General features: G+C 41.6%; 1 non-coding gene across 1 annotated transcript; it reads left to right on the top strand.

The window, feature by feature from the left end:
* Positions 1-2,629: 2,629 nt before the first annotated feature.
* On the top strand, positions 2,630-2,748 carry LOC145389818 (5S ribosomal RNA). Its single transcript, XR_013895537.1, has one exon. It is a non-coding gene; the product is annotated as a 5S ribosomal RNA (ribosomal RNA).
* Positions 2,749-13,570: the final 10,822 nt, after the last annotated feature.

Raw genomic sequence — 13,570 nt, 5'->3', positions numbered from 1 at the left:
GAGACTGAGCTCATTATATAGGGGCCAGTGGAGCTTGATACAACTTGTAAGAAGGACGCGCAAATGAAGCCATAGGGGACAAAGAGCTGACAATCCTACTCTGAACAACAGAAAGGACGACTTACTCTACTATAACGGTAGAAGGGGGGAACTGAGGCAGAACACGCTCGTGATCAAACATGCAGCATACTGTGCGTTAAAATTACACAAAGGATGATGAAATCATAGGCTATGTAACAATATATATTTATATATATATATATATATATATATATATATATATATATATATATATATATATATATATATATATATATATATATTATATCACGTAATACCCCTGGGGCCGTCCTTAGAGTTCGTAATGCCTACTTGTCAGCGGTTTATTTTGCACATCATACCTTAATAGTCTAGTAACGATTTTGCGGAAGTGATGCAAGTAAACTGCAAATGACGAACTGAGGTAAACAGACAAAGGATCTATACTCTTTTTTATCTAACTTGGTCCAAAATAACCATAGCTCCAATTTGAATGCTGACATATACAGAATGCATCATGTATTTCGAGACACATTTATCATAACCTTGGCGGCATCTGCCATCTTTCCCATTAGAGTTAGTACTGAAGATGAACCACTGCGACAAATGGTAAGGTTGGGTGGGAGAGACACAGGTTAGAGCTTGAAGTCTTTATTTTCTCTAATGTTTTGGGCTACACAAGACAGATTTACTGAAGATTGGGTGAGAGAAAGAGACAGGTTAGAGCTTGAATTCTTTATTTTCTCTAACGTTTCGGGCTACAACGAGGACTCCCTGAAGACTGAGAGGAAGAGAAACACAGGTTAAAGCCTGACTTCTTTATTTTCTCTAATGTCTGGGGCTACATAGAACCCAGACTCTCTGAAGATGGGTTCTGTGTAGCCCGAAACGTTAGAGAAAATAAAGAATTCAAGCACTAACCTGTGTCTCTCTCCCAGCCAACCTTTCCAGTAATTTTGCCTACTCTTTTCAATTTAACTTGGCGTAGATTTTCGTCCTTTTCATTTTTTTTTTTCTTTTTTCATGTAACTCAGTGGCAGACTAGGGCAGTACTACGGCTCTACTGCCTTTCCACTGCATTTCTTCGCGACTATACCTCTTTCCCCTCGGACCTGGCCTAAAATTGTCATCGCTTCATCTTGAATGCTGCGTTGAAGCAATAATTTAACACATTTTAGAATATGCTAGTCACGAGAAAGTGCTATATGTAGCATTTCTCTCTCTCTCTCTCTCTCTCTCTCTCTCTCTCTCTGCATCGGTGTCCAATCCGTAAGAAAGGGTTGCTATAATATTTCATGCGTCGGCCTTGGTCACTTAATGGCGGCTTTTCACGCTGCTTGATCTCTGGCAGCCTCTCTATTGTGTTAAGGACATTAATTATGTAGGCAGGAGGCTAGTGAATCATATAATTGTTTTTCCAAACTCATTTATTTGCGCTGACAAATAAGTTTGTTCATGCACGTTGCCTTGGGTGAGGTCATCTGTAAATAATAATAATAATAATAATAGTAATAATAATAATAATAGATAGATTAGATAGCAGCAGCAGCAGCAGCAGCAGCAGTAGTAGTAGTAGTAATAGTTGTAGTGGTAATTGTAATGATTGTGGTGATGGTGGTGGTGGTGATGGTGGAAGTAGTATAGTTGTAGTAGTAGTAGTAGTAGTAGTAATCATTGTCATCATCATAGTAGTAGTAGTAGTAGTAGTAGTAGTAGTAGTAGTGGTAGTAGTAGCAGTCGCAGAAGTAGCAATAGTGGTGGGAATAATAATAATAATAATAATAATAATAGGTAGGTAGGTGGGGGCGCTCACCATCCACTCACTCGATGTAGTGTTGCTTTGGGTGTCTGCCCTTTCCTCTCTTCCATCCTTCCTTTTCTGTCTTTCTTTCCTTCACTCTTTCCTCGTCCTTCTGCCTACAGGTAACTTTACACTCCCTCTTCTGTCTTTCTTTCCTTCGTTCTTTCCTCTTCCTTCTGCCTATGGGCAACTCTACACTGAGTGGCAAGCCAAATGGTTTTCTGTACACCAGGAATCCATTTACTACGCTGGGTGGTAACTATATAACCAAATTATGGCGCCTGGTGGTTTAGTGGGTAATTAAGGTGCTCCAACCGGACTGAGCCTGTACAGGTTTATATCCAAGGTGTGGCTGGGGTTTATTGCTCACGTAATGCCACTCAGGGATGAGTGAGGCTGGTCACCCTCATCTTAAATGTCAGGACCAACTTGCCTAGCCCCTGGTTCCTACGGTCCTCATGGGGCCACATAGGATTGAACAATGGATAGATGGATAATAATAATAATAATAATAATAATAGTAGTGGTAGTAGTAGTAGTAGTAATGCCAACAAAATTAAAAATGATTAAAATCCCTTTTCAAACCTGGCATACCCCGTATATAATTATCATCTCGTTCAAACAGAAGCCAGTTGACAATATCATTGCACAACATATGTGAGTTTATTAAAAAAGAAAACACTAAACAAAAGAACTTAAAATATATATTGTTTTTCTGGACATTTTTTTGTCGTTCATAAGCTGACAATAATGTGTGTAATTTTTAAGCTTCTGCAATTAATATCATACACTAACGGCCATACCACGTTGAGTACACCGCTTCCCGTCCGATCAGCGAAGTTAAGCAACGTTGGGTCTGGTTAGTACTTGGATGGGTGACCTCCTGGGAACACCAGATGCTGTTGGCATAACGTTCTCCCTACGTGTCAAGTGGGGTTGGTGGAAGACTAGTGCCCCTCCCTGTAAAACAGTTAACTCTAAGCCCTTGGCCACCCCGTTTGGGATACATGGCGTCTGGCAATGAATGAATGAAATGAAACACTGTAAAAAAAAAAATGAAGTGTTGAGAAGATAATAATAATAATGATAATAATAATAATGATTATAATAATGATAATTATAATAATAATAATAATAATGGCAACTATTGATACAACTCCTATTATTATTACTACTGTTACTATTATACTACGGTAATAATGCTACTGCTACAGCTACTACAACTGCTACCACTATTAACACTACTACCACCATCACCACAACCACCATTACCACCACCGTTACCATTACCACTGCTGCCAGACGATATTATTCAGCTGGGGAGGGCATCACACCTCACCAGCTGCCATAACCAAAACAAATCACCCACCTGAGACCTATTCCACCTGTGCCATATTTTGCTGTTAAGTCTCCTTCACCAGCTGAGTGAGGCATCGGTGTTGGTCCCCCCCCCTCCCTCCTCTTCTCTCTCTCTCTCTCTCTCTCTCTCTCTCTCTCTCTCTCTCTCTCTCTCTCTCTCTCTCTCTCTCTCTCTCCATCCATTCCTCCATCCACCTATCTATTTATCTTTATATCTATCTTTCTATGTGGGTGCGTTTAAATGTTTGGGTAATGTGATGAGTAAGGATGGAGGTTTGGAGGGTGAAGTGCTTGAAAGGGTACAACAAGGAAGAAAGGTTGCTGGTTCCTTGAAAGCAGTGATAAGAAACAGGGAAGTGAGCGTGGAAGTGAAAAAGTTACTACATGGCAGTATTGTGATACCAACTCTAACGTATGGATGTGAAGCTTGGACGTTGTTGGAAGGACACAAGTCAAGAGTGAGAGCAGTGGAAATGAGTTATTTAAGAGGAGCCTGTGGAGTCACATGGAGAGACAGACTGAAAAATGAGGATGTGAAGGAGCGTTGTGGTGTTAGGAAGCGTTAAGGTGAACACACTGAGGTGGTTTGGCCACGTGGAGAGGATGGAGAGTAAGAAACTGACGAGGAGAGTGTATGTGAGTAAGGTGTAGGGGGAGAGAGGGAGGGGAAGGCCAAGGATGAGATGGAGGGATGGAGTGGAGAGGTATATGAGTGAAGTGGGTGTGAATTGGGAGCAGGACAGTGAAATGGCGGGGGACAGGGTGACGTGGAGGCAATTTGTTTGTGGCCACCCCGTATAAGGGATTAAGGTGTCTGGCAGTAGATAGACAGATAGTTCTTTCTATGTCTGTCCGTCTGTTTGTCTCTCTGTCTTTCTTTCTGTCTGTCTATCTCTCTATGTCTATTTTTTTTTTTTTTTATGGTACGTAGCGGCTAGGTTTGCAGAAAACGATTTCTCTTGTCACTCTGTAGAGCCATCTTAAGGTATCACTACATCGGATGAGTAGATGGTGAGAGCCCCTACTTGCCATCATGCATAAATCGTAATGTGAAATTAACTTGTTTAATGCTACTTAGGTTACTCGAGTCATTTCAGCAAGTTTCACAGTGTATTATTCTTCGTAAAATATAACACTGCTTTTGCGTGGTGAGAGACTGATTCAGGAGACCACAGTACTTAGTTGTATTATATTAGTCAGGTAGTGGTATTTATTAGTCATTAGAGGTAAGTGGTGGCGAACATCATCCACTCCCTTTATGTACAGTATTGCGACCTACTTCTTCTTCACCTTGATCATTCTTTTTCTAAGCCTGCTCCCTCCTTTTCCTACTCCTCCCATCGTTCATGTCACTTTTTATTCTTCTTCTTTCCTTTTCAGGTGACATTACATTGAGTGACAAGCCTAATGGTTTCCTGTAAGCCAGGAAACCATTTACAACGCCGGCTGGAAACCACATAACCAACCCATACGTGTTCCCTACGTGTCAACAAGTGGTTTGGTGGAGGGTTAATGCCCCTCCTGTAAAACAACTAAAAGACAAACGGTCACCCCTTACGGGATTATGGCGTCTGGCTATAATAGATAGATAAATATTAATCAGACGCAACCATACTAGGCAAGTTCGCTATTAGGGATCAGACGAAAAGTGTTCCTCTCCCACAATATTAACCGATGTTCAAAGGAGCGTTGGAAAGAACAATGATAAAGCACTGTAAGATGTCCTGAGAGGTTGGGAAAAAAAAAAGTCAGAGAGAGAGAGAGAGAGAGAGAGAGAGAGAGTACACCTCATTTCCTAACCTCCACATCTTACCACCTTAACAGCGCAAAACTAGGGAGTAACGATTTCATTACTACTTCATTTTAGAGACATAACAGAGAAGCCTGAGCGTGACGTCATAATAGGAGATGTATTAGAGAGAATAAGAGGGAGGGAGGGTGAGGGACCGGAGGGGACGAGGGAGGGAGGGAGAAGAGACTGCAGGTTGAGAGGGAGGGAGGGGACATGGAGGACTGGAGGGGAAGAGGGAGGAGGTGGAGAAGAGGCTGGAGAGAGGAGAGAGGGAAATGGAGTAGAAAGTGTTCTGAATTTTAGCAACCTTAAGAAGGAAGACTGTAATACCTATCCACACACACACCCACACACACACACACACACACACACACACACACACACACACACACACACACACTCTCTCTCTCTCTCTCTCTCTCCATGAAATCACATCCAACCTCCTCGCTTATACCTCTAAAAACGACCTAATAATGAAGTCGTTTCTTCTCGCTTTTCTTGAGAGGTTGTTGGTCGTGGAGATGAGTACCGCAGGGTCGTAACGGATGAAGGTGAAGGTCGTCTGGGTTGAAGTTGGAGGTCGTAAGGGGTCGTCTGAAGGGTCGTCTCGGCGCTACGGCATTGCAACGTGCGGGGAACTTGGCCAAATGCAGGAATATGGAAGTGGTCGTTAAGTGGGTCGTAGTGCGCGCTTAAGCATAATCGTGGTGCTTTGGGCGTTCTATATCTCCCCCCCCCCTCCCTTAGACTTTTTCTTTCTGCGCTCTCTCTCTCTCTCTCTCTCTCTCTGTTTGTCTGTCTATCTGTCCATACCTCCTCCCCCCCCTCTCTCTCTCAGGACCATTCAGTGCGATGACTCTCTAACTCTACTACTACAGCCGAAACTTAAAGAAAAACACTATCACCAGGAAGCATTGATCGCCCTATATAGGGCTATTTTGAATTTGTCTTTTTTTCATTTTTTTTTCTTTCGGACAATAAACTGGCAGTTGGCAGTGTGTGGACCAAGCCTTTAGCCTCTTCAGCGCGACGACGTCGTTTCTAGAGATTTCTTGCTTCTAACAGGCAACTTAGTTCAGCCTAGGGGAGCAGACTACAGTATACTCCTTTCACCTTTACTTAGCCTAAACTTGCCGTCTCTCCATCTTGAAAGCTGAGTTGTAACAATAAACACTTAGATTATGGTAGGCTACTAGTCACGAAGAAATGCTATGGAAAGGATGTACAGCCACAGCACAGTCCTTTTCTGCCACTGAGCTACGTGAAAGTAGCTGGAAAAAACAAGATCTATGTCAAGTTAAGATGAAAGGAGTATAGTATTAAACTAGATAATGAAGGCTATATCATGCCCTGTAATTCAGTTTTCTCTCCTAAGATGATTAAAAACATCTTGATGTAGGCGAGAAGGAATAAGATTAAAGTATATGTCTTGTGAGAGAGTAATAAAGGTAGTCTTTGCCATCATCATCATCATCATAAACACCACCACCACCACAAACATCATCAGCAGAAGCATCGCTGTCATCAACACCACTACCACCACCATCACCATCATCATCATCATCATCATTATCACGATCATCATCACACCACCACAATCATCATCATCATCATCATCACCACCACCACGATCATCATCATCATCATCACCATCATCGTCATCATCAACACCACCACCACAGTCATCATCATTATCATACTCAACACCACCACCGCAGTCATCATCATCATCATCCATCATCATCATCATCATCATCCAGAGTTAATCCATTGCAGGAAAAAGGCCTCTCCCACCTTTCTCATCCCTGACCTATTGCATGTTAGCCTCTTCCATGGAATCCCAGCGACGATTTATGATATTTTTATAATAACAGAGTGTTACGTGAGAGTGAATGCAACAGGTAGGCTCGCTCAGGCAAATATTGTAATGCTTTTAGTTATTCTAATCCAGGTAACTGAGCCTAATTACATGGCAGGTGATATGCTAGAGAGAGACAGAGACAAAATACTTCCATCCTCTAGCCTCTTGTTTTGACACTACGAACGGAGAGAGAGAGAGAGAGGGAGAGAGAGAGAGAGAGAGAGAGAGAGAGGAGAAAGATAATAGCCCCCTCTTTTGACATAACAAGCGAAGAAGTAAGGCGAGAGCATTTAATTGCTTAATATTTTTACATAATACGTCTGAGGCTACTGAGCGTGACTACGTGAGAGAGAGAGAGAGAGAGAGAGAGAGAGAGAGAGAGAGAGAGAGAGAGAGAGAGAGAGATGGCACTACTTCTCTCCTATAACATCCGCTCTCTCCCTCTCTCTCTCTCTCTTGTTACTCCGTTAGGTTCTTGATTTAATTACTTGCTCGTTTGTACAGATCTAAACGAGGTGATTGAACGTGCCCTCATAGTGATAGACTTATCAAGGGGCAGGAGGACTGGGAGGGAGGGAGTGTGTGTGTGTGTGTGTGTGTGTGCGTGCGTGTGTGTGTGTGTGTGTGTGTGTGTGTGTGTGTGTGTGTGTGTGTGTTTATCAAGGGACAGGAGGATTGGGAGGAAGTGTGTGTGTGTGTGTGTGTTTCTCAAGGGACAGGAGGATTGGGAGGAAGTGTGTGTGTGTGTGTGTATGTTTCTCAAGGGACAGGAGGATTGGGAGGAAGTGTGTGTGTGTGTGTGTGTGTGTGTGTGTGTGTGTGTGTGTGTGTGTGTGTGTGTGTTTCTCAAGGGACAGGAGGATTGGGAGGAAGTGTGTGTGTGTGTGTATGTTTCTCAAGGGACAGGAGGATTGGGAGGAAGTGTGTGTGTGTGTGTGTGTGTGTGTGTGTGTGTGTGTGTGTGTGTGTGTGTGTGTGTGTGTGTGTGTTTCTCAAGGGACAGGAGGATTGGGAGGAAGTGTGTGTGTGTGTGTGTGTGTGTGTGTGTGTGTGTGTGTGTGTGTTTCTCAAGGGACAGGAGGATTGGGAGGAAGTGTGTGTGTGTGTGTGTGTGTGTGTGTGTGTGTGTGTGTGTGTGTGTGTGTGTCTCTCTCTCTCTCTCTCTCTCTCTCCTCCTACGATCCTTAACCATATCAAGAAACAAAAACAAAAGCTCTTATTTTTCAATAGTCTGCACTGGTTGGCAGTCCTGTATTATTTGGATTCTCACTCTGAACTTTGACCCCTTTTTTTTATTCTTCCCGTCTTTTATCACGCTAAATAATCCTCCCATTTCATGCTCTTTCCTCTCTCCCCCAATCATCTCACACGCTAATTCCTTCATTTTTTCACCGTTCTCTTCCCCGCTCCTCGCAAAGCCTTACATTTCACTGTTCTCGTCAGTGTTTATGTTAACCAGTCTTTTCCTTTCACGCCTCTCTCACACTTACCTCTAACTCCTCTTGTATTTTCACTGCCTCTTCCTCTCCCATCTCCCAAGTAATCTGTTTCTCACTGCTGTCATCTTTCACCTCCCACTGCTTCAGTTTTTCACTGTCTTTCATCACCTCCCACTCTGTTAGCCTTTATCATCTCACACCTGAAATACTGTTATTCACTTCGGCCTCCCTTATCTCCCATTTTCGCTCTCATTTTTCATAGTTACCCCCCATACAAGAATATCCTAATTTAATTTTCATTTCACTGTTTCCCACCCTCATCCTTCACTTTCACTCCCGTTTGCCTGCTGTCCTCTCTCGCCTACCACTTTAATTCCTGTATTTTTTTTATTTATTGGTAGGTGATGGCGGCTCTCATCCACTCATTTGATGTAGTGCTTCCTTCTTCTTCCTTCGTCATTATCATTCATTTTCTGTGCCTGCCCTCCTCTCTTCCCATTTCTCCCATCTTTCCTGTCACTTCTTATTACTCTTCCTTCCTTTTCATGTGGTTTTACAGTGACAAGCATAATGGTTTCCTGTGAGCCAGAGCCAGGAAACTATTTACAACGCTGGGTGGTAACCATATAACCAACCCATACGTGTTCCCTACGTGTCAACAAATGGATTGGCGGAGGGTTAATGCCCCTCCCCTTAAAACAACTAACTCAAAGACAAACGGCCACCCTTTACGGGATGTTGGCGCCTGGCAATAGACAGACAGATAGACAGTTTTCTCCAGGCTTTTATTTTCAGCTTAAAAGATGGTTTATGAACAGGAGGGATTAGTCTTCGTTGGTCCCATCACTATAGTTCATTCCCCTAAATTTGGCTGAGACTCGTTCTTTTACAATGTACATTTTTTACCTGAGTGGTAAAATAAGACTATACTTTGACCTACTATGACCCTGCATTCTTTCCATAACACTTCTTCGTGACCAGCACCACGTCTTAGTCTTGACCTCTTGCTACATAAGTTTCAAGATGTAGAGATGGCACATTTATGCTTGCTTGAAGAACAGAGTATAGGTTTTTTCTAAGTTGGATTGAATCTGGCGGATGCCTGATTAAGAGAGAGAGAGAGAGAGAGAGAGAGAGAGAGAGACAGAGAGAGAGAGAGAGAGAGAGAGGAGCAGAATATGTAATAAGAACAAACTTATTTTAAACAAAGACATCACTAAACCGAATGTGTTAATCTGAGAACATTAATGTCCATTAATTTGCATGATAATTGCCATATCGAAACAGATTACGATGGGATGCTACTGCAAGCTTGGGTACACCGGTTGATATATTCTTAATTACCTGCCTGGGATTAAGGAAGTTATTGCAGTAATTAAAACCAGGAGGACCCCCACCACCACCAAGCTGCTGACTAAGACTCTCCGTTAATAGGGTGTATAAGTTTGTTTATATATCCCCGTTATGCGATGTTTATCCCTGTTACGCAATGTTTATCCCAATCCAATGTGATGTTTATCCCCTTTATGCAATATTTATACCCCATTGTTTGATGTTGACCCCCCTTATGCGATGTTTATCCCGTTGCATGATATTTATACCCCGTAATTTGATGTTTATCTCCGTTATGCGATGTCTATACACCATTATGCTATGTTTATCCCCGTTATGTGACGTTTATACTCCGTTATGCGATATATTCAGTATTTGGATGTTTGGATTTGAGATGCATAGTATGATTTTTTGAGGTTCTGCTAATTGTAAAGGGTTTCTGGCAGTGTTATCGATTGTGTGTGTGTGTGTGTGTGTGTGTGTGTGTGTGTGTGTGTGTGTGTTTTGGTACTGTGGGATTTTGGTACTGGTCTGTTCTGGTATTTTGTTCCAGCATAGCGTTTGTTGGTATTACAGAGTCCTTTCCCTGAAGTGTTCTGGTGTTATGAAGGGGTGGTATTTTGATTTTCTGGTGTTATGAGATCATAGTGTTATTATTCTCGTACTATAAACCCTGGTATTGTAACTTGTCAGTATTACGAAGTCCCAGCATTAGACACCATTACACCAGAGTGCATCACGCTCATTACAACCTTCGAGGATATCAATGGCTTATCTTGATTAAGTGGAATGTTCTTTTTTTGCGGTATTTTTTGGTATTGGCGGAATTTTGGTATTTCAATATTCAGGTGTTGTGAGGTCCCTACATTCCGGTTTTTCGTATTATGAAGACATTTTTTTACGATTTCCTGGTATTATGGAGTCCATATTTTGCAATTTTCTGGTATTATTACATTCCCGCATTGTTAAATACTTCCTGGCGTTATGAAGTCCATATACTGCGGCTTTTTGGTATCGAGAAATTCCGTAATAAAAGAGCTACTGGTGTGATTTTCTGGTATAACTAAGTCCTGCCAAAAAATGGTTTCTGATATCATAACTTCGATATACTGCGATTGTCGTGTATTACAACATATACTATCTATCTATCTATATACCTAGGCTGCTTCCCCCAAGGAAAGGGAGGTAGCCGAGACAGGACGACTCACTCTCCATTTACTCATCCATTCAAACACATTCATTTGCATCTTAGCCCCAAAGGGGAGAACGGACAGATCCTCACCGCACCACACCGCACAAGGGTCAACTGGGCAATGCAATCAGTGACATCAGCAGCAGGGCCCGACAGCAGAACTGGTTTACCCCTGCCACATCATAACAGACCCATCCCCTTACCCGCACCTGACCTGACTAGCTGATCAGACATATACAGTATTGTAATTTTCTGGTATTATGCCCTACACTGCAATCATCTGATAGTACTTCATATAGTGCAATTATCTGGTATTACTCCATATATTGCAATTATCTGGTATTGTTCCATATATTTCATTCTTCTGGTATTACTCCATATCTATCAGCAGACAGAGCTACTGGTCCAGACGAAATTCCTTCAATAGTACTTAAAAACTGCTCCTCAGTGTTGGCTCCTATATTAGCAAAAATTTTCCTCTTATGCATCCGTACCTAATTTTTCCAGCCCTTGGAAAGAAGCAAATATTCATCCTGTTCCTAAAAAGGGGGCAACTTCTGATCCGTCAAACTATAGACCAATTGCAATAACTTCCGTTCTCGGTAAAGTTTTTGAGACACTAATTAACAAACACATAGTCAAGCACCTAAAAATCAATAAATTGATCAATGATCGGCAGTATGGATTTAGACAGGAACGTTCAACTGTAGATATTCTTTGCCTTCTTACCCATCAGATTAACAGAACAATAGACCAACATGGTGAAACACACACAGTAGCACTTGATATTTCAAAAGCATTTGACAGAGTATGGCACCAGGCTTTATTGTCTAAGATGTCACAATATGGCCTTGCATCACTGTTTCTTCTAATTTCTTCTTACCTTCATAGTAGAAAAATACGGGTCATGGTAGATGGAATTTATTCTCAGTTTCATTCCATAAATGGTGGCATACCTCAGGGATCAGTTTTGCCGCCAACCCTCTTTCTCATTCATATAAATGACCTCCTATCTGTCAGTCACAACCCAATACACTCTGATGGTGATGACAACCCTTCATAGGTCTTTCACATTTAGCTCCTCCTTTGCACAATATGATATTATAAATTCCCAAATAAACACAGCAATTTCTCTGAACCAGGACCTTTCTAAAATTAATCAATAGGGACAAAAAAATATGGTCTCATTTAATGCTCAGAAAACTAAATACATTAATTTCTCCAATAGAAACAATCCCTCAGGCTCTCACATAATTTTAAATGATGTCAGTATTCCCAATCCACTACAGTTGATATCCCAGGTGTTACTCTAAACCCCAACCTAAGCTGGACAGCTTATGTTGAATCCCTTGCTAATACTACTTCTAAAAAACTGGGACTTATGTACGGAGTTCGTGAGTTCTTCACTGACGAGCAGATGGCCACAATAAACAGTACAAAAGTCATGTGCGTTCTCAGATCGAATACTGTCCACCACTGTGGAGTGGATGTGGAGCGGTTGCATTGAGGCAGTTGCACAAAATTCAAAAGAAAGCCATTACATTAATCACTAATCCTGCCATAACGCAGGACCTTCCTCCGTTATCAGTACGTAAAGATGTTGCTTCTTTAGCACTATTTTATCGATATTTTTACCGTAAGTGCTCTAACGAACTGGTTTCAATTGTGCCTCCCCTTCACATTTTCTCCCGAAATACTCGGGCAGCTGGGAGCACCCATGAATTCACACTCTCTCCCCCGCAATGCAGAACCTCTGCTTATCAAAATTCATTTATCCCCAGAACTACTACTCTCTGGCATTCACTTCCTGGGAGTTGCTTCCCACATAACAACCTAACAGTGACTTTAATTGCTTAATATAACTTATCAGAGAATTTAACTGATACAACACTACTGTGTACTACCGTATATATTTTGCTCACTGACATGATTTGTATTTGGGGGCACTTATTCAGGAATTAGGCAGGTTCACTTGCATTTCGTAAGGCAACTTTCCAATTACAATGGCACTTTTTTTCCATTAAAATATGATCCTTCCTTGAATGGCACAATGACAACTCTAGACATCTCGCCAACTCGCAGTACATCTTGCCATCTGCTGACATGCCTAAGGTGCTTTTTTCCAATCGTGATAAAGATTTAATAAAAGTGCTGAGAAATAAGTTGGTCAGTGTGTGATCATTAACAAATAGGCCTACTGGTAAACTACTAACAAGTGCACTTGCTGTCTGTTCGATGTAGCTTTAAGTGAACATCCACTGGGTGAGCCACCGTGGCATCACTTATAATACAATATGTATCATATATATTACTGAACTCAAAGCTATAGTATAACGTAATATAATTATCGAAGGAAATTCGATAAGCTAAGCTTAAAAAACGTTGCACCTGCAACGATATTTGTTAAATGGATGTTATAATACGGTAATATTTCTTCCTGAAATATTGTTATTCATGTATTTTGCCACTCAAAATGCAATTTTCTAATATTTCTTTGTATGTCTTTATACGATGTTTCAGGTTCCACCTCGAAAACATAATCATATATAATATAATCATGTAATAGGCTACAAACTTATCAATAGAACCTAATAACTACTGAGGTGTGTGTCATCAAGTGTGAAAAGCACAGATAAGTCTGTTCTTCGCCCTGCTAAAAACAATTTCATCCGTACTAAATGCTCTCAACTCTCCAACTCGAATTCTTCCCGCTCCTTCTGGCACCTTGCCAAAAACCTTTCTAACAACTTTACCT

Source organism: Coenobita brevimanus, unplaced genomic scaffold (assembly GCF_032717465.1).
Source record: "Coenobita brevimanus isolate Jiangsu-jjx unplaced genomic scaffold, ASM3271746v2 jjx.HiC_scaffold_2373, whole genome shotgun sequence".
Lineage (NCBI taxonomy): Eukaryota > Metazoa > Arthropoda > Malacostraca > Decapoda > Coenobitidae > Coenobita > Coenobita brevimanus.
Note: the sequence above shows the minus strand (reverse complement) of the source record. Positions and strands in the feature narration are given on the sequence as shown.